Source organism: Hypanus sabinus, chromosome 2, assembly GCF_030144855.1.
Source record: "Hypanus sabinus isolate sHypSab1 chromosome 2, sHypSab1.hap1, whole genome shotgun sequence".
Lineage (NCBI taxonomy): Eukaryota > Metazoa > Chordata > Chondrichthyes > Myliobatiformes > Dasyatidae > Hypanus > Hypanus sabinus.
Window position 1 is genome coordinate 177722323 of NC_082707.1, and position 15472 is coordinate 177737794.

General features: G+C 39.8%; 1 protein-coding gene across 1 annotated transcript in view; it reads right to left on the reverse strand.

Moving 5' to 3' along the window:
* The window catches only part of atxn3 (ataxin 3), an 80615-nt gene that overhangs the window by 11297 nt on the left and 53846 nt on the right, over positions 1–15472 (reverse strand). The window lies entirely within an intron of this gene.

Consider the following 15472-nt stretch of genomic DNA (forward strand, 5'->3'; position numbering starts at 1 on the left):
TACAGGATACAGGAAGAACTTCTTTGTTGTACAACATTTAGAAAAATGTCAATTCCCTCTAAGGTGGTGGGGGAAGGGCACATAATGGCAACGAGAAAAGAACAAACATGCCAGTCTCTGACATTTTGAAATAACTTCCTGCTTTTCTTTGTGGGCAAAACTCAGAGGGCTGCGAGTGTGTGGAAAGAGCTGCTAGTGGAAGTGGTAGATGTGGGTTTGATCTCAACATTTACAAGACATTTGGATAAGCTATATATGGGAGGAGTATGGAGGGCTACGGTCCAAGTGCAAGTCAATGGGACTAGACAGAATAATAGTTCGGCATAGGGCCAGAGGCCCTTTTTCTGAGCTGTAGTGTTCTAGGAGTCTACATTACAACTACTTGGTAATATATTTGGTTTTCCCAATGAGCTCAGTTTAATAATGAAAATTCAATATAATTTTTAGTGCCCATGTATTTTACCTACAGCTCTAAAAAAAACAAATGCCATAATCTCTGTATAAATGGCCTTACCAACTTTACTTAAGATACATTCTGCAGATCAACGTAAACATTCAAATACTGTCCTCATTCTTCTTACCATGTAATGTTAGACACTTCTTCCATCTCTGTCTACTGAACAACATACTGTTCACCATGCTCAGCACCAATATTTCTTATTTTACATTTTCTGTTCTTTAGCTTTTGCTTACAGTAATTCTCCATCCCACTTTTGACTTATCTGTCTGTAACCCAACATAAGCGTGTTCTGCTGGGGCACATTGCATCCTTTGGGATTCAGCACTGAATTCTAGACCTTCAAATTATTCTCTTTCCCTGGATCAGACTGACCAGTTCATCTGTAACATTGGTTCAGTTTTCCTCTCCATTAGCCCAGAGTGAACAACCAAGAAAGTTGACATAGAAACACAGAAAACTTACAGCACAATACAGACCCTTTGGCCCACAAAGCTGTCCCAAATATGTCCCTACCTTAGAACTACGTAGGCTTTACCCATAGCCCTCTATTTTTTAAGCTCCAGGTACCTGTCCAGGAGTCTCTTAAAAGACCCTATCATATCCACCTCCACCATCGTTGCCGGCAGCCCATTTCACGCACTCACCACTCTCTGCATAAAAATACTTACGCCTGACATCTCCTCTGTACCTGCTTCCAAGCATCTTAGAACTGTGCCCTCTCGTGTTAGCCATTTCAGCTCTGGGGAAAAGTCTCTGACTATCCACACGATCAATGCCTCTTGTTATCTTGTACACCTCTATCAGGTCACCTCTCATCCTCCGTCGCTCCAAGGAGAAAAGGTCAAGTTCACTCAACCTATTCTCATAAGGCATGCTCCCCAATGCTCATCATCACTTTGCAATTCTTGTTACTTTGTGATCTCATTTTTTAAGCTTCCCTCTTTTCATAGCTTTCATATTCAATCTCTGACCTCTTTCCAGTAATCAGCCCAGTTTGTATATCTGTACAACCCATTACTCAATTTACCAGGGAGATTCCCTTTGCGTATCCATCTCTCTGTAATCTCTCTCCAATTTAAAAGCACACTTTGTCTCTCTCTTTCCTAGTTCTGAGGAAGAGTCTTTGATCTAAAACGTTTTTTGGCATTTTTTTTGGTTTAAGTATCCCTTGTCTAGTTACTGAGCTTTTGTTTATTCTCTTCAAGAATATCCACTTCTTTGGAATTGAGATCATGTAATATTTGAAAATGTAGAATTTTCATTTAAAATGCTCTAAAATCCAGGTGATTATGATCAGCTGTAAATATTCCACACACATTGTTATATAGTGTCAGTAGGTGTCACTGAAGAGTCTAGTGTTGATTGCACTGTGATAAAATTTTATTAACTTGAATATAGTAAATCAAGTTGTTACTTACATTTTAAGTTTGCTGAACACGAGGATTAATGTTACAGGAGATTTGCATCATTACCTTTCATGGTTTCCTTTTGTTTCCTATTGTTTGATTAAAATGTTAATATCATTTCAACTATTGCCAAAACTTTAAATGCTTCTCAGCAAAGTGACATTGTGAAACTGTTCCTTTTCAATAGCAAAGCATGCAATGGCCAAGTAATTATATATTTATTAACAAGACCTTAAAAATACTCAACATGTACACATTTTTGTTTGATAATCCAATAGTGCTGGATTTGCAATTTTCACTCTCATACAAAACATTTCACTGAATTGTTTGAGTGTTGCAATTTTCTGTCCCGTGATTAGGTTAGGGTTAAATAGGTGGGTTTCTAGGTGGGGGGGCTTGAAGGGACGAAAGGGCCTATTCTTGCCTATATCTCAACAGATAATTAAAAATATAGTACCCTTTACACTTAATTAAAACATATCTACAATCCACAATTGTTGGAGCACATTTGGCTGTGTGCTACTGCTTAAGCTGCAATTATGCATAAGGAGACAGCCTTCTCTTTTACACCAGTGTACCTTCAAATATTCCAGTATCTTATTGAACATATCAATGCTAAATCTACTACTTTTCTTAACAAGCGAGGAAAATGAATGACTTATCTTACAATATTAGCAAAACATGGAAAATTTATTTTAACTATCTTAATTTTCATTATTTTTAAACTTCACCTATCACACAATAATGCTTTAAGCTTAATAACAGATTTTAAGCTGCAATTGGACTGTAATTAAAGCTTTTTAACAAATTACCATCCAATTGAGGCCGCTCCAGATAATCTCTCACAAACCAAAACTGTAGTCTAAAATCAGAATTGTTAAAAAAAATGAAATCTTTTTATCAAAATTATAAATACATTTTAAAAATGTAATTCATTTAAACCATATGTACACACAAAGGAGATGCCTACTGTGTAATTCATCTTGGACGAGAACAATCTTTCTTTTTTAAACCTGGTAACTTAAAACACAAATGTAATCCAATATATCTTATTTCCTATATTCAGAAACAGTAAACCACAAAATGAATTGAGCTTCCTGTCAGCACCCGATCACTTATTTGCTTCAGCCTGAAAACAGCTTGTCTGTTTCTGTCAACACACCCCATTCTCTGGGCTTTAGCTATCAGTCTTAATGAATTTATAAACATCTCCAGTGCATTGCATTCTGTTTTTGCTTTCTCCCTGAACTACCTTGATGAACTAACAATAAAACGATTGGTATGGCTGGCATGTAAAACAAATTATTTCACTGTGTCTCAGCACGAGGCAACAATAAACCGATTGTATAGCAACTTCTCTGTCCTCTGTGAAAACCTCAGCAGACCGTATGAAAAGACAAACAATGGGGCCAGACACCCGATTAAAAACTCATCAGGAAATGTCACCAACAATATTCCCTGGATTTCACTTATAAAATAAACGGATTTATTTGTAACCCAAAAGAGGGATTGGGAAGGGTTTTGCAAAAATCATACTACTAGCTGTCGCACAATTTCTTTTGTAAGGAAACAATTCAATAACCAACCAATCAAATAATGTCAGGTAAGATGGTCCAGTTCTTGCTTGCGTCTTCCATCACTGTATTACCAACTATCACTCAGAAAACCAAACACAAGCACATCTTTGTATCTTGCATCCCAACCCCCCAACCCCCTACAAAAACTGCTTGTCTTTTTCTTCTTTCCTTCATTTCCAATGGAATAAATCTAAATCAGATTTATTATCACTGACATATGACATGAAATTTCTTGTTTTTGCGGCAGCAGTACAGTGCAGGACATAAATAAATAAATTGTGCAAAAGAGAAATAGGAGGGTAGCACTTATGGATCATTCAGAATCTTGTGCCTCCTCCCTGGTGGTTTTAATGAGAAGGCACGTCCTGGAGAATGAGGATCCTCAATAATGAATGCCGCATTCTCGAGGCACCAACTTTTGAAGATGTTCTCAGTGGTGGGGAGGGTTGTGCCCATGATGGAGCTGGCCAGGTCTACAACCCTCTGAAGCTTCTTTGGATCCTGTTCATTGGGACCTCTACACCAAGTGATGATGCAACCACTGCGAAGGCTCTTCACGGTAGATATGTAGAAATTTGCTGGAGACTTTGGTAACATATCAAATCGCCTCAAATACCTAATGAAGTATAGCCATTGGGGTGCTTCTTCGTGATTGCGTCAAAAGTTGGGCCCAGGGGGAATCAGCTGAGATGTTCATGGCCAGGAACTTGAAGCTGCCCACCCCTTCCACCACTAACCCCAAAATGAGGTAAAACTTCAGTAGTAAATGAAGACTGCAGATTAAAGGTGACAACTGTAAAATAAAAATTAACCCCATGTACATATACTTTCCCCTCCCCCCAATCCATTTAATTTGATTACTATTTCTTCAAATCACTATCATTCTGGAATTCATCAATCTGAATCTTCTCAATTTCCAATCATCTACCCCTAAACACAACCTTTTGTACATCTGCTAACTCCCATCAAATTCCAATCATTCACCACCCCTGTATTTGCTGGCCTATATTGGTCATGCAATGCTTCGACTTTAAAATTCTCATCCTTGTTTACAAATCCTTCCATAGTTTTGCTCCTCCCTATCTCTGTGATCGACTTAACCTCCAACCTTCCTTGATATCTGTTCATCTCTCATTCCGGCCTCTTGTTTGTACCAATAATTAACTTATTCACTATCAAGTCAAGTTCAAGCTTAATTGTCATTCAGGAATACACATGCATGCAGCTAAGTGAAACAAAGTTCCCCCAGGGCCAAGGAGCAAAGCAGTACATACAGTCACAAAATAATATCAGCACAAGCCCCTGAGTGGCATGGCCAGAAGATTGATGGTACATGGGATGTTGCCTGGAGCCAGGTTCCTGCAAGAACAAGAATGCAGCATTTCCTCATGTCCTGCAGCTGAGCACAATCCAGCTTGTTTTCCAGGGAGCGAACACTAGAGAGCCTACAACTCAGCATGGATTCCAGCATGCCCACTGTACCTTTATTCGCTTCCACAACACCTCCAGCACCTTCTCCCTGGGTAAGTGTAACAGGTATCACCACGGCACGAGGTCCTGGTCCTTGGGCAAAGATTCCTGCACGCTCGCCGTGCCTCTGTTCACTCCTACACTACCACTGGGGTCTATTCCATCAAGTGACGGTAACTGGTGACGCTGCGAGATGAGGGCCTGGTCCTTGGGCATGAATTCCATTGTCTCCGTTCGCTCTCACAGCTCTTCCCCTGGGTGGCTATAACAGGCAACACTGTGGCATGAGTGCCTGGTACACGCAGCATCTGAGGCTACACAGCTCCCTAGTCGTCATTCTCGCCAATGAATCAGACCTGCAGTATTTGTATTACCAATGTCCACCAAGGTCTAGTGATCACAAAGATATATGTTTAAGACAAAAATTTGCACCTTTTGTTGGACTGAAAGTTCCAAAATCCTTGGTTCTAAAATTTCATCCCCGGAATTTCTCCTTCTCATCTTTTCCTTAAAACTTGCTCTTGCAAAGCACCTTGGGATGCAAAATAAATGGAAGGTGTTTTTGTTGTTAAGTCAGAATTCCTCTCCTTGCTTAAAATGTCAGTTCTATCTCTTCTATTCAGCATTATTCATCAAGAGGAAAAAAAGTTTTCTGTAACTATCAAAATTATTAACTATTTTAAATACCATTGTGGATTTCTGCTCAATTTTTATACTTCAAAGAAATACAAATCAAATCTGTGCTCTTTATTCTTTGTTGAAGTGGAAACCGTAACTGCAAATATTGCCCATACTTAACTCTATCTGCCTTTATCTTTTTCCAGTTCTTTAACTGGGCCAGATTCTTTCAATATTACTTGAGCTAACTGTCTGTTCCTTTCCACATAATGAAATGTACCTCCAAACCAGTCACACCTATAATTATTCAGTCTTTTATCTGAATCACCAATATGATGATGAAAATAGGGAGCTCTGGAACTATTTCACGAGTGGCACACTTTCCCATCCTGCCCTGTCTCATCTTTGCTAATCACTAATTCAATGTGCTCTTACAAATTTGTTAATAATCTTATCAAACTTGCTGGACAAGGAAGTCTTGTATTTACATATTGGTTCTCCTAACTTCAGGACATCCAAAAACATTTTTATGATTTAGTTCTGAGGTGTAATCAATTGCAATTAAGAAATAAATGGTTAATTTTCATATATCAAGCAATGCAATAAGTAGCAATTTATCTGGTATAAATATCAATCAGGGCATTAAGTTAACTTAGGCATTATTAACAGAAACCTAGAACCACAATGCTGTGGCCTCCTCAACAAAGTGCAACCATATTTTCAAACACAACGGGGCTATCTGAAATCCATGCTGACTCACTGACTCATACTTGCTCAGACTTGATCAAATACTCAGTCATAATGTCTTTGATAGTTTCTGGTAACTGTGCTAGATCCACAGATAGATCTGTGGTCAATTTGTCTCTTCTTCCCTCCTGGAATTAAAAGAAAACTCTGTTGATAAATTAAAGAATATCATTGGGAAATATAATTTGCTTCACAATTTGTTTAAACTTTGCATTTAGAAGATAACAGCATCTGTTAATCATAAGCTGGAACAATTTGATTCACACTGGGAAAAATGTTTTAACTACATAATGCCTCATAGGCCTGATTTTATTCTCACAAATCAATGAATCTGTTGTAAAAAAAAGATCACTCCCTACTTGTTCATAGTTCTTTCCTTTTGTTTGTTTTTTCTTTCCACTCTTTTCCATAAGTGTATGCCCCAGATAAATACTTTGTGGAGATTTGTGATATAGATGATATGATATATAGGTACAATGTCTGAAATACATCTTATGGAAATGTTTGTTTGATGAACTTCAATAAAAAAAATTACAAAAAAAAGTAAAAAAGAATTAGCAGTTTAATTTTACAGTTAAAATAAATTTCAGATTGCCTAATGAATTGAATAACTGAAATTGTATTATTTTCTTAACAAAATCTCCCATATAATATGCATAGAGTTCTCAGATTATTAACTGCATGTTAACTGCTAACTGCATATATAAAATGGCTTCTCTGTAGAGTTATAATGAAATAGCTTCTTTGTGGGTAACTGATGAGATAATGCTCTGTTTAGTTGGAATGTTTGGGTTATAATTATTGATAATGGAGCAACTAACCAATGGTAGTAATGTTGTTCTATCTGTATGTGTGGGAACCTGGACTGAGTGCGCAGGTTTTTCGGCAGGAGAACTGAAGAGGAAGGACGTGTTGGACGTGCTCTGGTCAATCACCGAGGTTGGTCCCAGGCGGCGGGTCGAGGAGGTCCGAGAAGATTGAATAGTGGACCGAAGACTTCGAAATTGAGCTCCAACGGTTGTGCACGAATTGATTGAACTCTGATAAGTTTTGGCGCCTTTTCTTTTTATATCGTATCATTATTAGTTACCTAGTTCTAGTAAGATTTATAAAGTGTACTCTGTAAACGCACATGGTATGCGGTCTAATATTGTGTGTGCAAGTTTGTATCAGTGTGCATTTCACAGCGTCCATGCAAACAGGAGACACGGTTTGGGGGGGTGGACGGATTTTCCCCTGGACATACATCAGCCGATAGTGTGGGCACTACATATGAAACTGTTAACACTTGAAAAACCTAGCTCATTATCATCTACAGAGGGAAGAAGTACAAAAAGCCGAGTCTGATATGCTGAATTTGTAATAGAACAATACTTATTTTCAGTGTTATATACATTGCTCCTGATGTTGATTGCCAGTAAGTATTTAGGAGAGTTCTAACAGGCTTCTGAATTTTTAAGCTGTAATTAACTTCCAAGTCCACATGGTATTTGTCCATTTTCAGCTGGATGAAAGTGGATACTTAAGCATTCCTGAATATACCCAAAATTTTGGTATACATATGCCACTGTCAGAATCAGAATCAAGTTTTATATCATGTGCATATGTTGTGTAATTTGTTGTTTTGTGGAAGCAGTACATTGCACTACATAATAAAAGAAAAAGTATAAATTACAGAAATACAGTAGATATAAAAAATTAAATTAAATGATTAGTGCAAAAAGAGAGCAAAAAATAGTGAGTGTTCATGGGTTTATTGTCCATTCAAAAATCTAATGGCAGGGGGGAAGAAACTGTTTCTAGAGTGTTAAGTGTGTGTCTTCAGGCTCTCATACCTGCTCCTTGATGGTAGCAATGAGAAAGTGGCATGTCATTGGTGACATGGGTCCTTAATGATAGATGCCGCCTTTTTGAGGCACTGCCTTCTAAAGATGTTCTCAGTGCTGGGGAGGTTAGTACCATTATGGAAACCTGCTGAGTTTGCAACTTTCCGCAGCCTTTCCCAATCCTATGCAGTGGCCCCTCCATACCGCTGAAATGCTCTCCACAGTACATCTGTAGAAATTTGCGAGAGTCTTTGGTGACGTACCAAGTCTCCCCAAACTCACAATGACATGTAGCCACTGTTGTGCTTTCATTGTAATTGCATCATTAGGCTCTGGTGTTGACACCCAGGTACCTGTATCTGCTCACCCTTACCATGCTGATCCCTCAATGTATGCCCCTGACTTCCTCTTCCTGAAGCTCACAATTATACATCCGGTGGGTTACAATAGACAATAGGTGCAGAAGTAGACCATTCGGCCCCTTGAGTCTGCACCGCCAGGGTTGAGAGAGACCGAGGCCCAACGTGACCATGATGCCCCTCCCCCTCCACGTTCATCCATTGACCAGTCACCCTCAAAGCACGCTCTCGTTTTGCTCCCTAATCTCTCGTACAACACCTTACTGAGGCTCTTGGGGTTGAACACAACAGGCAGACTGAGTTCCCCTTTTGCATTCTATCAGTTGCAATTATGGAGCATGTAACAGACTTGTCAGATCTGAAATCACTGGCTATGTAAAGTCCTGTTCTAGTGTTGTTATCATAACACCATTCAACCAGCAGATCTATCTCGCTCTTGTTCCCTCCTCATCACTGTTTGAGCTGTACCTACACATACAGTCGTGGGTAGAGATAGAGCAGAGTAGTGGGCTAAGGACACATCCTTGAGGTGCACCTGTATTGATTGTCAGTGAAGAGCAGATGTTATCTCTGATCCGCACAGACTGTGGTCTCCTGGTGAGGAAGTCAAGGATCCAGTTACAGAGGACGATATAGAGGCCCAGGATTTGGAGGTCATTAATTAGTCCTGAGGGTACGATGGTATGAACTGTAATCAATAATCAGCAGCCTGATGAAGGTATTCCTATTGTCCATTTCATCCAAGGCTGAACAGAGAGCTAGTGAGATTGCTTCAGCTGTAGACCTATTGTGGCGATAGGCAATTTGCAACAGGTCTAGGTCCTTGCTTAGTAAACACAAAGCACACTGCAGATGCTGTGGTCAAATCAACACGTACAAACATGCTGGAGGAACTCAGCAGGTTGGGCAGCATCTGTGAAAACGAACAGTCAATGTTTTGGGCCGAGACCCTTTGTCAGGACTCCTGACGAAGGGTCTCAGCCCAAAACATTGACTGCTCGTTTCCACGGATGCTGCCCGACCTGCTGAGTTCCTCCAACGTGTTTGTATGTGTTGACAGGTCCTTGCTTAGGCAGAAGTTAATTCTGGCCATTACTAACCTCTCAAAGTACTTCATCACAGTAGATGTGATTACCACTGTTGTTGATGCAGCTCACCCTGCTTTCCTTGGGCACTGGTATGACTGTTGCCCTTCTGAAGTAGGTGGGAACCTCCGACTGCAGCAGTGAGAGACTGAAGATGTGCTTGAACATCCCAGCCAGTTGGTTGGCGCAGGTTTTCAGAGCCCTACCAGGTAGATGATCAGAGCTTAATGCCCTTGCAAAGGTTCACCCTCTTGAAAGATGCTCTGGTATCAGCTTCTGTGACAGAGAATACAGCTTCACCTGCTACTGCAGGGATTTGTACAGGTGTAGTTTTATTCTCCCTTACAAAGCATGAATAAAAGATGTTTAGCTCATCTGGGGGCAAAACATCCCAGCCATTCATGATGTTAGGTTTCACGTTGTATGATGTACTGCCCTGCAAACCTGGCCAGAGCTGATGTGCATCCATTTTGTCTCCAACTTCATTCGGAATTGTTTTATCACACTTAAAATAGCCTTCTGTAGGTCGTACCTAGACTTCTTGTATGGTTCTGGATCACTGGTCTTAAATGTACTCAGCAGACAACAAATCGCCTAGTTCATCCACGGCTTTTGGTTTGGGAATGTCCAATGCGTTCTCGAAGGCACATACACATCTACAACAGGCCTTGATGAAATTGGTGACAATTGTGGTGTATTAATTCAGAACTGAAGATGAATTTCTGAATATTTTGTCTAATCCACCAACTCAAAGCAGTCCTTTAAGTGCTCCTCTGCCTCCTTGACACAATAGTGTGTGTTTAACTGCATAAGTTGCATCTTTCAATTGAAATGTTAATCCTTATAAAAAGGCAGCTTACGACTGGTCAAATTTAAGGACTGAAAATCTTAAAAATTAAAATGAAGATGATTTTGTAATTTAGGAGAATAGATGACAAAATTGCTGCCATTGTCTTTTAGTTAGGACTAGAGACTTTACTAGGTGCTCAACAATATGGCAGATATTCAAAAGAGATAGGTGATGGGTGGGTCAAAAACTGGAGGGGGAAATTGTAATAATTACTTTTTTTGGCATTACTTTTATGTTTTAACTACTTTTGCTTTTTTGACGTGTTTTTAATTAAAATTACGTTTTGTTTTAATTAGTTACCACAAGTTGGATACACGTGAATTAAATATTTTAAATTAATTCCAAATATTATTTTTCAGTTGAAAAAAGCCTCCAGCCCAGCCTTACAGTCAGTCAGAGCACTTCAAGGGAGGGCCACTAAGACCTTTGGATTTTGGAATGTAGATATTGGTCTCTTACATCAAGACAATTCCCATACAAATTATGAATATTTCAACAAATTCAGCTCGCATTCTTTTGAATTCTAGAGAGAATATACCCAGTCTGCTTAAATTCTCCTCATAGGCACAGCTTATCACTCTAGGAATTAATCTGGCAAATGGGTACAGTATATCCGTTTGAGAGAGTTTTAGAGAGTTTAGGGAAGATTCAATAGGATGATTCCTGGAGTGCAGGGACTAACATATGAGGAGTGTTTGTCGCCTCTGGGATTGTATTCATTAGAGTATAGAGGAATGAGAGGGGATCTCATAGAAACATTTCGAATGTTGAAAGGGTTGGACAGAGTAGATTTGGAAAGGATGTTTCCCTTGGTGGGTGAGTCCAGGACAAGAGGTCACAGTCTTAGAATTAGAGGGTACCCATTTAAAACAGAGATGAGGAGAAATTTTTTTAGCCAGAGGGTTGTGGATTTATGGAATTCGTTGCCACATACAGCTGTGGAGGCCCAATCATTGAGGGTGTTTAAGGAGGAGATTGATAGGTATCTAATTAGTCAGGGTATCAAAGGATATGGGGAAAAAGCCGGAAATTGGAACTAGATGGGAGAATAGTTTAGCTCATGGTGGAGTGGTAGAGCAGACTCGATGGGCTTCTTGTGATATCCCACCTTAGATAGGAAGCACTTCCTGTAAGAAATACTCTAGGTCCTCACTGAGGCCCTGAATAACCGCAGCTCAGTAAGATTTAAAAGAAAACTGCATATTTGTAAAGCATAAGGAAAATATGAACATATTCAAGAGGCCTAAGTATGGTCAGTGGCTGGATTTTTGTAGTGTGTTATTCTACAATTCCAATCCCAACAAATTGTCAATCTATGGTTTGACACCCTCTTACAATTCAATTTTGACATATGAACTGTTAATTATAGAAGCATTTCAGAAGAGCAATTTCACTCCTTTGTTACCAACCAGCAATTAATTAGATATATAACTCTGTTCTAGAGGAATAGATTTGTTCCTAAGGCAATCATTTTCAGAAGTGCACAATTAGTTTAAAGGGGTTGGTTTCACTGAGTACCCAGAAAAAATATCCTTATGTATACACATAATTTTTCAACAATGTGAACATTTTATTCTACATTTTTAAAACAGTATATGCAGCTTTTTTTGTAAACTACAAACATAAAAACATGGTTGCCATGTTTTATTTGTAAACCAGTTCTAGAACTTCAGTAATGAAACTTCTCCCTATTGAGATTCTATGTACATACGGTATACAGAACGGCTTTGCTCTGTTTCCAGCCACTCAGGGACGTGAAGTCTATCACCTTCTTTTGTACATTTCTGTTTCAAAGGACAAAAGCTCATTTAAATTTCTATCTATTCAAGTATCAACTGTAGATTATCAGCAATCTAAATTTATTCTCATTAAAAATTGAAAAAAAATAGGGCTTGTGGTGACTCATTATATTTTTCTTTCCATTCAAAGAAATGGCAACCAATAATTAGAAACTTGTATAACCATGATGCCACAGACAAAAAAAGAGAACCTGCAGGCTCGAGTAGGTTGAGGATCAATTGAAACAGAAAGGTGACATGGGAAAATATGAATGGTGCAAAAGGAGTTGATGGTTTTCCTTTCATAAGTAAAAGAAAGGAACAACTGCATTTTTCTTGAATCTTTCTCAATTTCAGCTTATCCCAAGGTACTATAGTGTCACTTTATAAACATATATTTATAAAAATTGATCTTATGTATATATGGCTACCTTCAGCAAGTTACTTGTATATTGCATTTTATAGAATTGCTTTTATATTAATATTTATTGTGTTTTGTGTTATTGTTTTTTTTAATGCTGCACTGAAATGCTGAGTAACAATCATTTCATTCTCCTTTACACTCGTGTACTGAAGAATGACAAAAAACAATCTTGAATCTTGAAAAGTTCTTTTGAGCATAGACAACAGTATTATAGGAAATGCAACAGTAAATTTGCACATGGCAACTCTCACAAGCAAAAATCATCTGTTTTAGATAATAATTATGGGAATACCAAGTGAAGACTGCTGCCATTTTGGGCTTATTTATTCAAAGGATTCAAAGTACATTTATTATCAAAGTATGTAAAAATTATACAACCTTTGAGGCAGCCACAAAGCAAGAAACCCAAAAGAACCCAATTGAAAAAAAAAGGCCAACACCAAATGCACAGAGAAAGATGAGGAAAGAACACAAATCATGCAAAAATAAAAGCAAGCAACTGCATTCTCCTGAACCAAACCTCGCTCCCAGTCAATAGCTCCACTTTTCTCTACTCCGCTTGGTCCAACTTTGCCTCTGAAGTTCCAACTTCTCCACTTCTCCCCTTGAACACGCCTCAACCTCATTGTGATTCCGTCTTGTACACGTATGCCTCAACCATCAGATCAACCTTGCCTTTGCTTGGCTCTTCATAGTTCGCGGTGATTGTTTACCACAATTTTCCATATAAAAAGTGTTATTATTAGAATATCTGGTCGAATTCCTTGATTTGAAAGCCACCAGTAAGAAGTCACCTGCCTTCAGTAGCACCACCTTAAACCGCTCATTATTGCACCAAACCAACTTATTGTATCAAATGCAACTTAGCACAAGAACGCCAGTCTCTGGAACAGGATTTTAACCACTGCATTGTGACTCAGGCGACAGACTTAAAAAGATGGGAGGAAATATTTTATGGGATGCAAATTTGAAAAGGTTTTGCAGAGTTTCACAAGCAACCATTATCTCCAGATCCTCCACCCACCACTGAACATTCTGTAATGTCCTCCTGGAAAAGATGGCTCCCATGGTATTGTCATTGAACAATAATTCAATGTTTTCACTTCCAAGGCTGATAGGCTTGATTGGTTTATGATTGGAGTGCACGAGTAACTGAGGTTTCACCACGAACAGACAGATGTATAATAGCACTTATTTGGAATGTTAATAATCCAGTGCATTCTCCTATTAGAATATCCGTACCAAGTTTGCAAGTCAGTTACTCCAGACTGATGCAAAAGGTTCCGCACGATGCACTGGTGACCCCTTCACCTGTCTCCAACCCTCCTCCTCTTCTTGGACACCTCATTCTGGTACTGCCTGCTCTGGATCTTTTCATCTCAAATTGCTGACAAGAGATCAACTGGCTCGACTTCAGCACTCCTCTCTCCTCCTTGAACCTTATTCCCTTTGAACTCATGGCCCTCCAGTCTCTCCACACCAATTCCAACTTTACCATCAAACATCTGGTCGATTGACCTCTACCGTGCTGAGTCCAGGTAGCAGCTCTCAAGACACCTCCACAGACATACTCCTGGAAGAGGACCCCACTCTGGACCATCAGAAAACTGACCTCAGCAAATCCAGAGAACTCCACCATCTCCAAAGGGATCCTACCACCAAATATATATTTATTTCCCCTCCTCTCTCCACTTTCTGCAGAGATCCTCTTGTCCATTCATCCCTCCCAGAGCTTATCCTTGCAAGCAGAAAAAATGCAGCTTCCCAATCACTTCCTTCCTTTCCTCCATTCAGGGACCCAAACACTCATTCCAGGCGGGGCAACATTTCACCTGTGAATCTATCTTGTGTTCTGAGCTTCTGATGCAGCCTCCTCTACATTGGTGAGACACGTTGTAAATTGGGGGACTGCTTTGTTGAGCACCTCCACTCCAGAATGCAAAGGGGACCTTGCCAGTGGCCAAATATTGTAATTCCCATTCCTGTACCAACACGTTGGTCCATGGCCTCATCTTGTTCCATGATGAGAGTGAAACAGCAACATCTAATAACCTGTCTGCGTAGCTTCCAACCTCATGGCATGAATATCGATTCCTCTTTTTGGTAAAGAAAATTGTCCCTTGCCCTCCCTTCTTCTATTGCCCACTGTGGCCCCTTACCTCTTCTCATCTGCCTATCACTTCCTCCCGGTCCCCTCCTCATTTCCATTCTCCTACAGTCCACTCTCCTCTCCTATCAGATTCCTTCTTCTCCAGCCCTTTACCTTATCAAGCCTCCTGGCTTCAGCTCTTGCCTTCTAACTAGTCCTCCTTCCCCTCTGTCACCTTCCTTTCCAGTCCTGAAGAAGGGTCTCACTCCAAAATGTCAAATTCATTTCCATAGATGCTGCCTGGCCTGCTGAATTCTTCCAGCATCTTGTGTGTGTTGCCTTGGATTTGCAGCATCTGCAGAATTTCTCATGTTTATGTACCTGATCCAGCCTCTTTCACTTCAACTTTTGAGGAAAATGCTGGAGGAACTCAGCAGGTTCAGGTAGCATCTATGGAGGTGATATACGCAGTAGACATTTTAGGCTATGCTTCTTCTTAAGGACTGGAAAAGAAGGGGGAAGAAGCCAGAATAAAAAAGTGGGGGAGAACAAGCTGGTAGGTGACTGCTGAGTCCAGGTGAGGAGGAAGGAGGGTGGCTGACCACTTGCTGTTTTCCAACACAAGTGTATGCCTGTAGAAGGGGCATTTTGTAATAAACAGAGGATTTCCAGTGCAATATGAACGTAGAATTTGGTGTCCTGTGATAAAAGAAAGCCCTGCCATGGACAGCCCCAAGCCCAGCTGCAAAAGGAGAAATGTTGGTCATGGGGCGAGCAACCCCA